General features: G+C 39.2%; 1 protein-coding gene across 16 annotated transcripts in view; it reads left to right on the top strand.

Moving 5' to 3' along the window:
- The window catches only part of EPB41L2 (erythrocyte membrane protein band 4.1 like 2), a 235,218-nt gene extending 222,565 nt beyond the window's left edge, over nucleotides 1–12,653 (top strand). For all 16 annotated transcript variants that reach the window (XM_017888504.1, XM_017888458.1, XM_017888544.1 and 13 more), the window contains one exon: nucleotides 11,399–12,653. The gene's annotated coding sequence lies outside the window, so the exon portion shown is untranslated. The remainder of the gene's footprint in view (nucleotides 1–11,398) is intronic.
- The last annotated feature ends 3,503 nt before the right edge of the window (nucleotides 12,654–16,156 follow it).

Here is a 16,156-nt window from a genome sequence, read left to right as displayed (position 1 = left end):
AGTCCAATAAAAATGAAAATTTTCTATCCCAGACATAATGAGTTTGAGATACATGTGAAATGCAGAAATGGCACATTCAGAAGCACAAGAGCTTTGAGAGTGCAACAGGCTTCTGAGCAGGAGAGAGATTTGTGAGTCCCCTGAATGAATTGTATACTGATGAAGCCTGTGTTTTGATCTGTATTATCCAGGGCTAGCTCAGAGTTGAGGTCTGGGGAACAGAGGCCATAAAGGAGGAGGAGCCAGGTGACAGAAAGAAAACAGGGAAAGTGGGGAGGTGACACAAGTTGCAAGACAAGATAACTTCAAGGAGAGAGTAACCAAGTATTAAATATGTCAGAAAAACCAAATGAGTATGTTTTTGGGAACTGGTGAACAGAGGTCAGCCTGGAGGCTTTGTCAGAGCTGTTTCAGTGTGGTAGTAGGGAGAGAGCTCTGTAACAGGTTGAAAACACATGAAAACATATTAAGTTGAAAACCCAGTAACAGGACCTTTTGCTGTTCCATCAGCTCTGCCTGCCTTCATCTGAGAAGATGGAGAACATTAGGTGTCATGGAGCCATTGGAGCCAGTGCTGTGATGATTAAAAACAGGGTCAATTCACCATTCCCTGGAACCTCTTAGACCCTGCATCCCACCCTTTAACCTGCAATGAATACTTCTAAATTAGTCGTGTTGTTTTTTTCCACTGTTGTGGGTACATGAATGCCAGTTTCTAAACAAAACAATCTTGTGTTTGTTTCAAAGTTGGGGTGATATGCAGGGTTTCAAAACATGAACTCATAAGCCAAACAGGAAATTAACATTAGCTGCCTAGCTGACTTGATGAGAGAAAAGAACCCTGTTGGCTGAACTGAGCTCTAGCTAATCATGAGCCACTCATTTACATGTGGGCCCTGATGAGTGTCACCCCTGACCTTCAAAGAGAACAAACCTATTGACTTTCAGATAACTATTTCAGTTCTGCAGGCGTATCAAGTGTGTTGCATTTTTATTTTATTCTATTAGCCTAGTTGTGCTAATCTCATACCTAAAATTAGCATCTTATTACTGCTTCATTTTCAATATAGATTAATCACACCTCAAATGACGACTGACTTCTTCTGCATAGAAATAAAAAGCCAGTTTTGGTTTAGTGAGTTTTAGGCATAACCAGTTTTCACTCTGAAATGCTGTGGAATATTCTCATTTAACATGGCTAAATCTACCAGGTGTTATCAATGAGTCAGTTACAATCTATTTGAACTCCCCCCACACAAGAGGTGCTGGGTGCCACTGCTCTAAGGCGTACATTATGACCAGGCAGTAGTCACTGATTCCCCAAGGCTTGCTCTTGGACATAACCATTACTATTATTTTTTCAAATGAAACTATCTTTATTGTTTTTTCTGGTAATGAAAGAGAGGTTATGACTTTTTTAAAGGGAGAGCCAGTAGAAAATGTAAGTGATCCATAAGTCCCATGCTCCCAGAGATAGAGAATTTCTTTCCAGTGTGTATGTATGTGCTTATCAGTATACACACATATAGACATTCACATCCACACAGCCCCCTCTTTCTATGTAGACTGATATTGTGATTCTTGGTTTTTCCCTCACTTAATAGTACATTATAGTTATTGGTCCTTGTCATTACCTCACCATTTTTCAGCAGCTGTTGAATGGATGAGTGATGGTTTACTTAACCCCTATTAATGAACATTTAAATTACCCCTCAGTTTTCACAATTGTTACACAGCTTCAAAGATGATTATACTTGTTTGTACATTTTTGTATGTTGATCTCATTGTTTCTCCAGGGCAAATATGTTCAAAAGTGGAGTTGGTATGCCACGAAGGTTGTTTTTTGGTTTTGTTTTTTTGAGATAGAGTTTCAATCTTGTCACCCAGACTGGAGTGCAGTGGCACGATCTTGGTTCACTGTAACTTCCCCCTCCCAGGTCCAAGCGATTCTCCTACCTCAGCCTCCCGAGTAGCTGGGATTACAGGCGTGTGCTACCACGCCCACCTAATTTTTGTATTTTTAGTAGAGACGGGGTTTCCCTATGTTGGCCAGGCTGGTCTCAAACTCCTGACTCACCTCAGGTGATCCACCCACCTTGGCCTCCCAAAGTGCTGGGATTACAAGCATAAGCCACCACTGCTGGCCCACCAAGGATTTTTGACATATTACCAAATTGTCTTCCTTAGTGGTTCTGCAAACGTAGACTGCCACTAGCAGTTTGTGAGCATATGTTTCCCCACAGCCTTGGCAACAACTAAACATTATTAAACATTAAAAAAAAAGCTTTGCTAGTCTGATCAGGAAAGAGCATTTTTTTCTCCCTTGTTTAAACTGTGAGGAAAGAACCTTCTTTGATTGTATTTTTTCAGTGCTAGTGAAGTTGGAATACATGCATACATATGCTACACACAGGCATGGACACACACACATAATCTGCATTTCTTTTGGTTGCCAGTTTGTGTCCTTTGTCCTTTTCCCTATTCAGGTGTCTATTTTTTTCTCTTATAGAGATTAGTTGAATGGATGCCTGATGGTGTACTTAAATAATCCCTACTAATGAGCATTCAAATTATCCCTAGTTTTCACAGTTATCACACAGCCTAGTAATTTGAAAAGATGAGTAACTATGCTACATTTCCCCCCCAATTTAAAAAATTAAGGATTAAAAATGGCACCAAAAGTGGGGACAGGGGCAAGACAGAACTGACGGCTTAGAGACAAGCAAGCCATATCCACAGTTTCGTTTTTTGTTTTGGCCTACATGGTGTATCTTAGAATTTGAATCAATTATTAATGCTTAAAAATTAGAAGATACTCAGCAATTTTAGAAAAACCAGAAGCCCTGATGGCATTGAGCCTGCTCTCCCTGTGGTTACACTGCTGGTGCTTCGTAGGCGTGGCCAGTGTCATTCTGGGAGGAGCTCTCTAAGTCGCCACAGTGTGACTGCCTGTCATATCCTGTCTTTATGTAGAGGCCCTTGGGGCCCAGTCTCTTCATGCATATATATTACCCATCTGGCCTCTGACTGTGTTGGGGTGGTGGTTATGACTTTGTTACCCTGTCCTAGGCTGTGTTTAAGAGTTTGGAAAGGTAAAGAATATTTAATGTTAAACTGCCTATACAGCGTCTTCGTGTCTCTCCTCCAACCTTTTTTTATAAGGAAATAGGATCCTAGACATTAACGTAACTGCCACAGGTCACCTGTGCTAAGTATAGATTCATTTATCTCAAGGCTTTTCTGTTAGATATCCCAGATAACAATTGTTTAAACATGTAAATTTTGTGGGTGGCATCAGAAGGGAGTTTTGCTATGGCAACTAATTAACAAGTTTATGTGTGTGTGTGTTGTTGTAAAGATACTCCTGTCCTTATGAGGATTACAGTCCAAGGACATATTGATGCTTTCTTGCATGAAAATAGTTGAGTTAGCATTAGAGCACATGTGAGTCTGGACCTGCTCTGTCCAGTATGGTAGCCAGTACCCACTTGTGGCTATTGAGCACTTGAAATGTGGCTAGTTCAAATTGAGATGTGTTGTAAGTATGATAGTTACTGGATTTCGGACATGAGAAAAAAAGTAAATTATTTCTAATTTTTAAGTGAATTATTGAAATAATTTGGATATATTGGGTTTAATAACTACATTAAAATTAAATATACATGTTCCTTTTTATTTTTTGAAATGTGCTTCTAGAAAGTTTACATTCATTGCTTACAGTGTATTTCTCTTGGACAGTGCTGATCTGTGGAGGGTAAGAGGGGTGAAGTGAGAGGAAAACCTTAAACTAATATGGCACAATGCAGTTTAGATTGTGTGTGTGTGTGTGTGTGTGTGTGTGTGAGAGAGAGAGAGAGAGAGAGAGAGAGAGAGAGAGAGAGAGACTGTTGGGGGCAGGGAATAGTGTTTAAAGATATATTTATTTAACTTTGAGGAAAAGTGATTTTTTTCCCATGCTCCCTCAGATAAAAAGTGAGAAAGTTGGGTCTATAAATTTCTTTTGATTCCCACTAACCTTCCTTTTTCTAAAAGATGAAAGCTTGTTAGTGAGTATTTTTAAGCTCTTATTTGATGCTGCAGAGAAATGTTTTCTCATTGCTACCCCACTTATGAACCTAAGGGTGACAAAAGCTCAGCTCTAATCGAGTATACTGAGTGGAGCCTGACCGTAGTTCATTTGTTTTTTAAAAGAAGCTTTAAGATTTTATAGAACGCTTTTATATCAAATTCCCAAAAGATTGGACCTAGCAGAGTGAACCAGAAGACCTTAACAGCTTTAGGGCCAGCTCTACTACTCTTAGAAACTCGTGTTACAGCTTCAGTGATTTGAGGAAACCATTTTTTTAAAGAAGTAAGAGTCCTCATGGGATATCATAGATACGGTTAATCAACAAAAGAGAACAGAAAACGAACCTGATGTTTTCCACTTAAACAAGAAAATTGGCAGATGAGAGTAATGGCAAACATGGGAATTAGTAAAGACATAGTGCAATTCTGTTGTTTTTTCTTCCCCCCGTTTCCTCAAGCTCTTATTCTTCAGTCTCATGTTACAAATTAGTCCCTGGTACTTTCACTTCTGGATTCATTAATCTATATTATGAGTCCGTTATGTTCAAGGGACTGTTATAGTTGTGTGTGAGAGAGGAAGGCATAGGAACATGCATCATGTTCAGGGCACAAAAATAGTATGTTTGAAGAGAAGCCTAGATAAAGGGCTGTGAAAGTGGACAGGAGAAATGCTTCTGATTGGCCAACCAAGACAAAGCTCTCCAGAAAGGTTGCAGGAAAGCTCCTCTGCAAAGCACCAAGGGCAGTCTGGATGGTTGGAGACTGGGGAGGGAGGAAAGAGCACATGGAAAAACAATGGGAAGGATGTCGGGAAAAGCAAACCTCCGTCGTGGTTGTGTGTAGAGTTAGCACAGCTGGAAACATTTCTTCAAGGCAAATTGCAGACAGTCTTACATGCCATGTCCTTTAGTAATATGAATTTATCAGTAGTGTGTATGATTGACTGAAAAGCTACTAGATTAGATGAAGTACCCTGTGAAGACACCAAGATACTGGTTCAGACAGTTAGTAGTGGGGAGACTGAACTGGACATCTCTAAGAGTAAGATTGAATTTAACTTGGAAACAAAACCAGGAATAAAATATCATATAGGAACATCATAGGAACATCTATAAAAATTAAATCTAGTATTTTTTCCCTTTTCGGTCAGATGGAGCTCAGCATCTGTATTACTCTTTGAAGTAAAGTTATTTTAGCACATAGGCCTTTGCGAGTAATACAGTTCATTCAGAGGACACAGGGCTCAGGAAGGTCAGCCCAGTCCCGAAAGGCCTGAAGATGGGACTTGGGCCTTAAAGGACCCACAGAAGAGCCTCCTGAGAAGGTGGGGGCTCCAAACAGCGTGAACATGTTCCAGCAAACCAGGAGAAGCAAAAGCATTTTGCTGAATTATTTGTAGAACAGATACTGTGCTTCATTTGACTGCAGAGAGTAACACTGGATTTAATTTCTCCCTCTACTCAGCAGATACACAAATATCTGTGACAGAGGAAAATGGCAGTAGATTAGTGATAGCAGATTGGGTGTAAGCAGTTCTCAAACTTAATGGTCTCAGGACCACTTTATACACCTAAAAATCATTGAAGAGCCCAAAGAGATTTTGCTCATGTGAATTATATCTATTGAAATTTATCATAAGTCAAAACTGAGAAGTTTTCCAAATATTTGTTAAAAATCATCACATAGTGAAAGAAGTCTGTCTAGAAAGACTGTGTATGTTGTATGATCAAACTGTATGACATCCTGGAAAAGGTAAAATGATGGAGACAGTAAGAGGGTCATTCGCTGCCACTGATCTCAAGAGTCTTAATATTGGGAAATTATCAAGCTCATGGTGGCCAAAACACCGTTTTCCACATTCTAATGTTCACCTAAAAGCTTGAATTTTATCATTGGCAACAAGTACTGTCAATTGTTTCTCTTGAGGCGACAGGCTCAACTTCATTTTTGATAAAAGGTTTACCTAGTATCCAAATTGAATAACGTCGTTTGTCTGTCAGTGATTCTCTCAAGTAAGAAACGTGGTTTATGAAAAAGCTGCTTCAACTCACAGTGCAGACATTCGCATAGATGCTTTTCCTCTAGACATTGTTGTACTTCTGTATGCAGCGGGAGTGGCGTGTGCATACTTCCCGTTTCATCACACAGAATATTAAAAAGACACACTCAGGCTTGAGATGTAGGAAAATTAATATTTCTTCTGTTTCCTGAAGGACATCCTTAAGTGAAACTGTCTTCTCTATTTTACTGCGAGTGCACACTGGTAAAGAATAAGGTGTCAGGCTGGGCCTGGTGGCTCACGCTTGTAATCCGAACATGTTGGGAGGTTGAGGTGAGAGGATTGCTTGAGGCCAGGAGTTTGAGACCAGACTGGGCAGTATAGCAAGAGCCTGTGTCCACAAAAAATTTCAAAAATTAGCTGGGTGTGATGGTATGTGCCTGTAGTCCTAGCTACTTGGGAGGCTGAGGCAGGAGGATCCCTTGAGTCCAGGAGTTCAAGGCTGCAGTAAACTATGATTGCACTACTGCACCCCAGCCTGGGTGACAGAGCGAGACCCTGCCTCTAAAAAAAAAAAAAAAAAAGAATAAGGTTACCTCAAATATAGTTTCATTCCTCTGCTTGGACTTATATAGGCCCAGCTGCCAATAGGTTTACTCACCGTTGTTTTTCTACACCATTGGTGAAAACGCCGACACACTGGAAAGGACATCATGTCTTAGTATGATAATGAAAACAGCTTTGACTCTATGATCCCCGTAAAGAGACTGAGCCATCCTCAGGGGCCACAGGCTACACTTCATGTATATTTTAGTGATAATACAGACATTTTAAGAACTAACTTTTTTCTGGGTTTAACCAAATGGAAATTTAGCATGCTTGCATTTTTGGCTCTGGGATTTTTATTGTATTTATTTATTTAATTTTTGAGACAGTCTCGCTCTGGCAGCCAGACTGCAGTGCAGTGGCGTGATCTCAGCTCACTGCAACCTCTGTCTCCTGGGTTCAAGCGATTCTCCTGCCTCAGCCTCCTGAGTATCTGGAATTACAGGCATGTGCAACCATGCCCGGCTAATTTTTATGTCTTTAGTAGAGACTGGGTTTCACTATGTTGGCCAGGCTGGTCCCAAACTCCTCACTTCAGGTGATCTGCCCTCCTCAACCTCCCAGAGTGCTGGGATTACAGGCATGAACCGCTGTGCCCAGCCAATTTTTATAATTTAAACAATGGAAATTCTGTTTAGAAATTAAAATCAAATATGCAAATTGAGGACCAAAGAAGAATAAAATGAAAAGTTCAGCTTTTGAAATAACTGTCAAATCCATAAAGTATCATTTAAAATTTGATTTTACACCTGAGTGCACGGAGTTCAATTTTGCTTAGGAAATGCAGTGTCTTTAGAGTCTTGCTTTGTGGCCAGGCTGGAGTGCAATGGCACGATGTCAGCTTGCTGTGACCTCTGACTCCCAGGTTCAAGTGATTCTCCTGCCTCAGCCTCCCGAGTAGCTGAGATTACAGGCGCGTGCCATCATGGCCAGCTAATTTTTTTTGTAATTTTAGTAGAGACGGGGTTTCACCGTGTTGGCCAGGATGGTCTCGATCTCCTGACCTCCTGATCTCCCTGCCTCGGCCTCGCAAAGTGCTGGGATTACAGGCGTCAGCCACTGTGCCCGGCCTTAAGTAAATATTTCATTCCTGTTTTCAGAGTCTTTGATTATATTATTACTCTGTAGTAATTGAATGTTCATTAATTTGAAGAAATGTTGTTTTCTTGTGTTATTTGCATTGTTGTATTATTTAGGGGAAAACCACATTTTTGCATTTTTATTGAGACGTCTCTCTAGATGAGTGCTGTATCACTTAAAGGCAGCATTGCTAGTGTTTTCTGTCAAATGCTTCTTAAAATCAATTTACTGAGTCAATTTCTGGAGTAGAGCACTCAAGATTGAGATCAATACGTGAGGCCTTTGTCTCTAGAAACTCAAAGATTGTGCTTTTCAGGCAAGATCATAGAACTTCTGTGTATAGACTTTTTTCACCACTGCTTATTGGGTGCACTGAGAGGGATAAATAACTCTCTGAGCCCTCTGTGAGTGCTTAAGACATAGAATTACACCTGTGATTAGATGAAATTGAGCCACATTGATCTATTCTCACATTGGCCAAAAGAGGGGGACATAGACCAGGGAATGTGACTATAGTAGTTAGAAATGTTTACTGACATTGTATAGGCCAGGGTGGAACAGTGACACTTGGAAACAGAACAGTAGTATGAATGCTTTTATTTTTGTTGACAATTCTAATACATAAAGTATAATCCATATGCTTAACAGCTATTATCTTACCCAAACTCAGGATGAACCTTGTGATATTGTAAAAGTGAAAGCAGGTTGAATTAATGTCTATAATTAATGCCTGTCAATTTGTATTGACAAAGAATCCCAGACTTCTACGAATATGAGTAGAATTCAAGCTTAGAGAAACAAAAGAGTATTCTTGAAACTTTTACAGCTTTTACATGAAGAGCCAGTGCCTAGTTTTCAGTTTGGTTGGAATATGTAATAAATCATTTAGTCCCAAATTCTAGCCTGTAAAAAAATTGTCAGATACTAAGTTTACTTCTCACAGACATCTCACAGAGGACAGAAAAGTACAATATTTCTGATGTACAATATTTCTGATGCTTATGTAGCAGTGACATTGGTGATTCTGTCTTTATCTCTTCTCTTTCCCAGCTCAAAAGCTAACAAACAGTTTAGTACTTAGGAACATATTTCTACATGTGTTTAAGTGCAAGAAACAGTCAAAAAAGATATGTGGATATGTAAATAAAGTCTTCATACAATAAGTTACTCCCTGTTCATCCACAGCAGTAAGGGACTGGGATGTTTTGACACAATATCTAATTAACTCAGAGTTAAACTTGATTTACTGATTTTTAAAGAATGAGAAAATAAATAAGTTTTAACATTAAAATGGTAATAAAATGATTCTGAAAGCTATTTGGAATCCTAAGAGCACATCAAGGTTATCATTTATAATATTCATTACCAGAAAAAAGTTTATTAATGGAAATAGATTACATTTTGAGTTTATTTGGGTAACTATGTCTTTTTCTCTCTAGCTCAGTAAATGTTGAAGTTTTTTGAGATCAAGATCTATTCCCTTCAATTCCGACATATGCTTAGTTTCCTATAATAACTTTGAAACAAGTTTAATTTTAGCTTTTCTTTACAAATTTATGACTCGTTACAAAGTGAAATTTTATTTTGATGAAAACAGATGCAAAGAAATAAAGTGACATAGGGCCTAGAGAAAATAGAGACTAGAATCCTAAACATTGTTCTCTGTAGGTTTTCAGGCCCTGCTAGCATCATGGGTTTGTTCTTTTAATAACATAAACTAGGCAACATGGCAGCTGTGTTCAACAAATGATGCATATTTACTAAACAAAGCAAATGGAAATACCAGCTCTGAAGGAACAGGAACAGGTACCATGACTAAAGATGTCATATAACCGCCAAATCCAATTTGATTGGTAGTTGAAACCATTTCCCTTTATCATCCCCCACATTTCTTTTCATAATTACTAACCTAAAAAAAAGACTTTGTGTTTTCTCCATTGATCCCCCCCCCTCCCCCCGGCCTAGAATCAAGCAGAAGTACTAATGAGTAATGAAATAGCCTAAGGCAGACAACAGGGTAGAAAACAATGAAGTTGATTAATCAATCTGTCCTGAATAATCAAGAGGCTCTAATATTATCTGTGATAAATCTAAATGGTAGGGACTGTTTTCATTAAAGCAAGACTTACGTTTACCTAACCAAAAGAGTGTACATTCTAATTGACTTTGGGACCAGTGTCTCTTGGAAAAGACATTAGTTACCACTCTCCACTGTCCTTTGTGATTACCTATCATTTGCCAAACGTTCCAACCAAGTTGAAATATAAAATGAAACAATTGCCACCTTAAAACCCTTTTCTCTTTCAGAGCCATTGCACCGTCATGGGTTGTTTTAGTCTTCTCCACTTACCTTTGATTGTGGGCTTCTGTACGACTCTGTGGCTTTCACTTACTCCTGTGCTCACATGAGACTTAGTTCTATCTGTTGGTTTCACTTATCCCTTGTTCTCATGCCCAAATCTATATCCCTAGGCCTAATGCTTCACCCAGGCTGTAAGCCTTCATTCTCTCCTTTTTTTGAGGTTCCATACTCCAAATCTTATCCTCTCTTATACTTCCTTCTTAACCACCACACTCTGATTGTTCTTCTTAGTGGTGCCTCTCAAATTTCTCTCCCACCTGATTTCTGTGGTGACCACTCAAGTTTGGGTCCTGGCCGTCTGGCAGGAATGCCTGACATTTTTCAGCTTCCTCATCCAGCTGGAGTCCTGCAGTGGTCTCGTGACCATTGTTCCTGCCTCTACTCCTTGCTGGCTTCAGCCTATTCATCACACTGAAGCCACAGCAGTGTTTTCAAAACATAAATTACACCATGACAAACCCTTCCTCACAACCAAAGAAGAAGCAATCCCAACCTCCTTTCCTGGGCTTCTCATGTCCTGCATGACTGGCCAACCCCAGGTTCTTTGACCTGTCTTTTATCTCTCCGTGGCTCTTGTTCTCTGCCCTGGACCATTGCAGGAGATTGCCAACTGGTCTTTTCGTCCGAATGTTTTTTCTTAATTCATTTTTTTTTTTTTTTTTTGGTCTATTAGATCAAGCTGGTACTTCTCAGGCTATTAAAGAAAGAATAGACCTAATATTTTGTACCTTTATTTACTACTCACTATACCAATGCTTAACTTTAGTAATGTCCATTTCTTCACTGTCCTATTCCTCCCATTCATTTCTGCATCCTTCCCCCACATACATCTTACTGTCATAATAACCGTGTACTTCTTCACCTCCATGCCTCTTTCCTCATTGTGTTTTTCCACCTGAAGCACCATTTCCATTCATTTTAGCACAAAGAAAATGGGCTTTGACTTTCCCCCTCCCCGAGTATAACTTTAAAATCTACCCTGGTTTCTCTCTTTAAATTCTTACTATGTGAATTGTCTCTGTTTTATGCTAATAAATTCTTTTGCAGTGAACTATTAATTGCCAGTTGCTTTTAGCATACTTGTCAATTCTCCAGGTATTACAAGGCCCTCGAGAGTAGAATAGTGTCTCATGCTTGTCTTCTGGTAAACATACTGTTTACTGTAAGACTAGGCAGACAGTAACTGTTGATTACTTGATTGAAAATTTGATGAATGTTGCCTAACTTTTTTTCAAGCCTGTGTTTTTGGAATATTTAAGCCTTCTATTTTTTTTCTCTCCTAGAAAGCTATTTTTTAAACAACACTCAACTTTGTGAACCCCTGAAGATTTTTTGACCGTTCCGAGTCTTAATGCCACACCACTATTCCAGCGAATTTATGCTACAACTGGTAACAATGACCAGAAGCCTGAAGAATTAAAATGCCAACACCAAACCTTTCCTTACCAGCTCTGGTCTATATTGCTCCCATGCATTTAATATATTATTTTGTTTTATAACCACTTCTAAATATTCTTGGTTCTTTCTTTTTGTTGTTGTTAATTAAGGGGTTGGTTTTGGTTTTGTTTTCTGTTTACTTTGTGTGCAACTACCTGCTTTTAATGACTCACTTTGATCAAATGACAGTGAACAAAGCCAGCCCAAGCTGGTAAGGTGCTGTTCACCTGTTGAACAGGTGCTGTTGTGCAGAAAGGAAACTCTGTGACTAATTTAGATAGTGGCTTTCCTTCTTCTGGATTCTTTTCCTGAATTCTCACAGTATATATTGCGGAGTTTCAAATTGCAGTAAATATACTGTATGAGAAAATATTAATACAGATTAAAAGCATTTCTTACATCCTGAAAATTTTCTAATACTTGAGAATTTCACAGGGATGTTTTTTATATTGGACCCTTTTGACTTTCCAGTCCTGTGACTTTCTACTTTTAGTAGAGAGTCAGAATCTCTGGACTGGAGAATTATGAAGAAGTTCACTGACTGTGCACTGTGCTTAGAGACCCTGCCGCACCACAGTGCCAATGCTTGTCAGACACATGCCCTTCGGCAGCATTCCAGAACAGGAGGGAAGAGAAAGAGAAAACTCTTTCTTCCCTTCTACTAAAAGATTCAGGCAGCTTAAAACCTTAGTGCTTTCTTTCTTAACAAACCCAAATTTCAATTATTTCCATTGTTTGAACACTTGGGTAGAACTCTTGCTTTGTATTAAACCTCCTTGTCTACACATGTAAAACTGACCTTTTGTTATTGAGCAGGCCTATCTCTTACAGCTAGTTTTGATTCACACAGGTTTGAGGACGCTGGGGAGAAGGGGAGGGGCTGTGGCGGTGTTCTGTTGGTTACAAGAAAGTTATACCATTTAAAGCTGGTACCAGAGACCTGATAGGGACTTATTAACTATATTGAACATTTTTTCCTTTGCCTTTGACCCTATGTATAGTTATGATGCCAGATTAGATTTCTAGCAGCTTCAAGTTGTATTAAATGATATTTTGCTTCCTGTAATACTGTTACAAAATAAAGTTTGTTTATTCTCTAAACTTGTCACTTCTCTTTTCTAAAGGTTTTAAAAGACAAACTCGAGTGATATTTTCATCAGAAGTCGTAGTATTTTGTAAAAGTAGCATTTCAAAATCTGTTTTCAGCTCTTCTGTGATTTGATGATGCTGCCAACATCACTATTTGAAACGGTGAAAGCGACGTTGAAAGTTTGTAAATGTAATGTTTAGCGTGCCAGATTCCTTCCGCCTGGTTACATAATCCATTCCAGCTTTTATGAATTCTCCAAGGGATTTTTTCGCTTGTTTTCTTTGTGCATTTTTCATTTTGTTTTCAGGAAATATTTTAGCTGTACCATCTGAATCTTGCTCCTCTGCTTCATGTCCTTTACTTTGTGTCCACTGGCCCGGCCCTCTGTGTATCAGGCAAACTAGGCCACTGAGGGGCTGCATCCCAGTCTGATTGGGATTCTTTCTTGTAAAAGTTTTGTCGGGGCACACCGGGTTATGGTGTTGTTATCGAGCAAATAACCAACAGGGTACATTTCTTGTGAAGTGTTACATAGAATTTTTTTCTCTAGTCATTTAAAGTAAGTACATTAAATACAATTTGCATAACTGTCGTCTTTGAGATCTGTTTCCACTAAATGATCTCTCGCCTTGTGAAAGGCCTTTCTCACTTTCTCTATAATTATTACAAAAACAACAACTCCCTGGAGAACCCAATCTCAGCAAGCTAAGCCTTAGAAATACTGTGGAACCAAATGTGATTTTGCAAATGTATGTCTCATCAGAAAGTTTGCATAACACTCACATTGAAATCATCGGTTGAGCTTCCCTGGGTGTCTTGAAGACCATATTTGCAGTGACAGGAGGAAAGTTTGTCGTCACGGGTCCTGTGGACTAAGAAATGTAGTGTGCAGGGATTCGGGCTCAGTTTTATTCAGCTGAGACAGCAAGAATAGGGTTTAGGGTTCGGGGGCCGTTGAGAGAATCTGTGGGAATTAACACCCACAGAGCCACTTGAAACGGCGGTGGTAATTATTCCCACCTGTGACTACAGGCGCAAGGCTGTCTTTGAAAAAAAAAATTGTATTATAAAATATTTCTCTGGCTGTTATAATCTCATCTGGTAAACTAGGCTGAATGATAGAATAAATAGGAAAGTAGATCAATAAGATTTTGGAACTCGGATTTGAAAAATTTGAAAAGTGGAAAGAATATTTTTAAATCCCCAATCTGTTTGATGGTAATTATACGTTGGATGGTATTTTTGAGTACATGTTTTCTGCTATCTTCTGCTTGTCACTCACATGTTAGACTGTGTGTCATTGCCTACATTGTGATAAATTTGAGGCCTCTTCTGACTGGCACACCAATTATAAAGTCAGAAAGCAAGAATCTTGTGAGCATGCTTGGAAAATTATAATAACTTTTTCATAAATAGAAATCAGAAAATTTATTTTCAAAACATGCCTAATGTCATGAATTCTGAGAGTTATCAGAGTTCTGAGTTTTGATGGTTATCAGAGTTGTGAACTCTGATTTCTGATAATTCAGTCTTGCCAAAGAACTTGAGATTTCAACAAAAAGCTGTCCTTATTATCTAGGAGTATTTACCTCTTCTGAATTTTCCAGTCGCTAAATTATGTCTGGAAAATTCTAGAGGCTGTTACCTGGCCAGATTATTTTTTAAAAAGGTTTGCAAATAATATTTCAGAAAACATAAAATGGGCACTTTCTTGCCCAAATTTCTGTTTTATCACCTAGGTTTAGGATGTGGAGCAGTCATGGACCTGCAGTTGCCAAATTACCAACATGATTATCAAGAGAGATGGAAAGATAATGTTTACAGCTTTGAGTTCATTCTATTAAATTTTTAGCTGGTCACAGTGGCTCATGCCTGTAATCCCAGCATTTTGGGAGGTAGAGGCAGGAGCACACCTCCTTGAGGCCAGGAATTCAAGAATAGCATGGTCAAGCTACGGAGACCCTGTATCTACCAAAAAAAGAAAACCAAAAACAAATCCAAGTGAGGCTGTGCACTCCTGTCCTGTAGCCAGAGGCTGAGGTAGGAGAATCACTTGAGCCCCAAGATTTTCAGGTTTCAGTGAGCTATGATTGCACCACTTCACCCCAGCCTGAGTGAATAGAAAGACCCTGTCTCCAATATATTATATATTATATATATACATGTTTTTTGGTAAATTTATTGAAAAATAATGACAATGTGACAGAAATTAAGGCACCTGTTCAAGTGTTTTATTGAAGGTCTGCAGTTGGAGAAACATCCCCATTGGTGAACTGTCTCAGATACTATAGCATTTGAAATAAGATTAGAAACTGTTGTAGTGAGACCATTTAGGGTTGTGGGAGCATTTCTGGCCCCTGGTGAAAGGCCTTGGAGCATAGGTTGCAGCTGAATGTAGGATTATATAGGGAGACTGCCGACTTGGTCTAGGTGGAGGCCAAGACAGCTTGTTTTGGCAGCAGGAATGCAAAGGACCAAAGCAGTTCAGGCCTGAATGAGATCTTAAACTGGACCTATGAGAATGAGAAGAGCAAAGGCGTGACTGTGTAGCTGCTTGGTAAAGCTGTGCTGGATAAAGGATTTGACAAATTTGTTAGTGCCTTCAGGAAGATGATAAACCCTTGAGACTTGTTCCTTAATGGGAAAATGAACGTGTTTCTGCTCCTCTCTACATATAAAAACATTCATAAATCTAGTCAGTTTCATTGGAGATTCTCTACTTTCATTGGATGGCAGAAAAAGAAACGGGTCTTGCTCTGAAGTACTTGGTAGTGCTTGGTGCTAAAAACATGTCTGTATAGAGCTCATCTGTTATCATAATAGCTGAGATGGTGGACCAGCACCTGCCAGAGCCAGAATTGGGCTTCTGAAGTGCCCATTATTGGAGGAAGATGGAGCAACCTTGATAGCTGAGCCGCGAATTTGGCTGGCAGCTGCCTGAGATAGGAAGATGATGTGTCCTTTCACACTTTCTGTTAAAGAAAGCATTTTTACATAAGCTGATTTCCACCAGGGGCTAAAAAGAGATCTCTCTCAAAACTGAAAGAATATTGTTATTCCTTCCATATGGCAAGAGCACTGTTATTCTGAATTAGTTCAGTCTGAAAACCCCAGCAGACATTTTCATTGTAATCAAGGGCAGTAAAATGCAGAAATGAGTGTCTTTATTCTAGCAATACATTTTATATTATGCAAGAAGTGCAAATGGAGACTACTCACAGAATGGGTATCAACAATTTTAGGGTGGGGCTGAGGGGAAGAAGCAGTAAAAATCCAGCACTGGTGGTGTATTCTTGCTTTGAGTCATCCACACAACCTTTTGTATGACCGTAAGTCACCACTGAAACAGGGGCATTTCTTACAGGTGACCACATTGATTATGTTTTATAAAGTGGATCACTCAACCTGTTAGTGTCCTGCACAAAGATTGGAATGTAACCAGTCTTACACTTAGAATGCATTGAACATTTTTGATTTATGTTAACTGGAAGAATGTGGGGAGCACAACAGTAAC

This window comes from Rhinopithecus bieti, unplaced genomic scaffold (assembly GCF_001698545.2).
Source record: "Rhinopithecus bieti isolate Rb0 unplaced genomic scaffold, ASM169854v2 scaffold_1710, whole genome shotgun sequence".
NCBI classification, from domain to species: Eukaryota; Metazoa; Chordata; class Mammalia; order Primates; family Cercopithecidae; genus Rhinopithecus; species Rhinopithecus bieti.
This window is presented reverse-complemented; position numbering and strand designations above follow the sequence as displayed.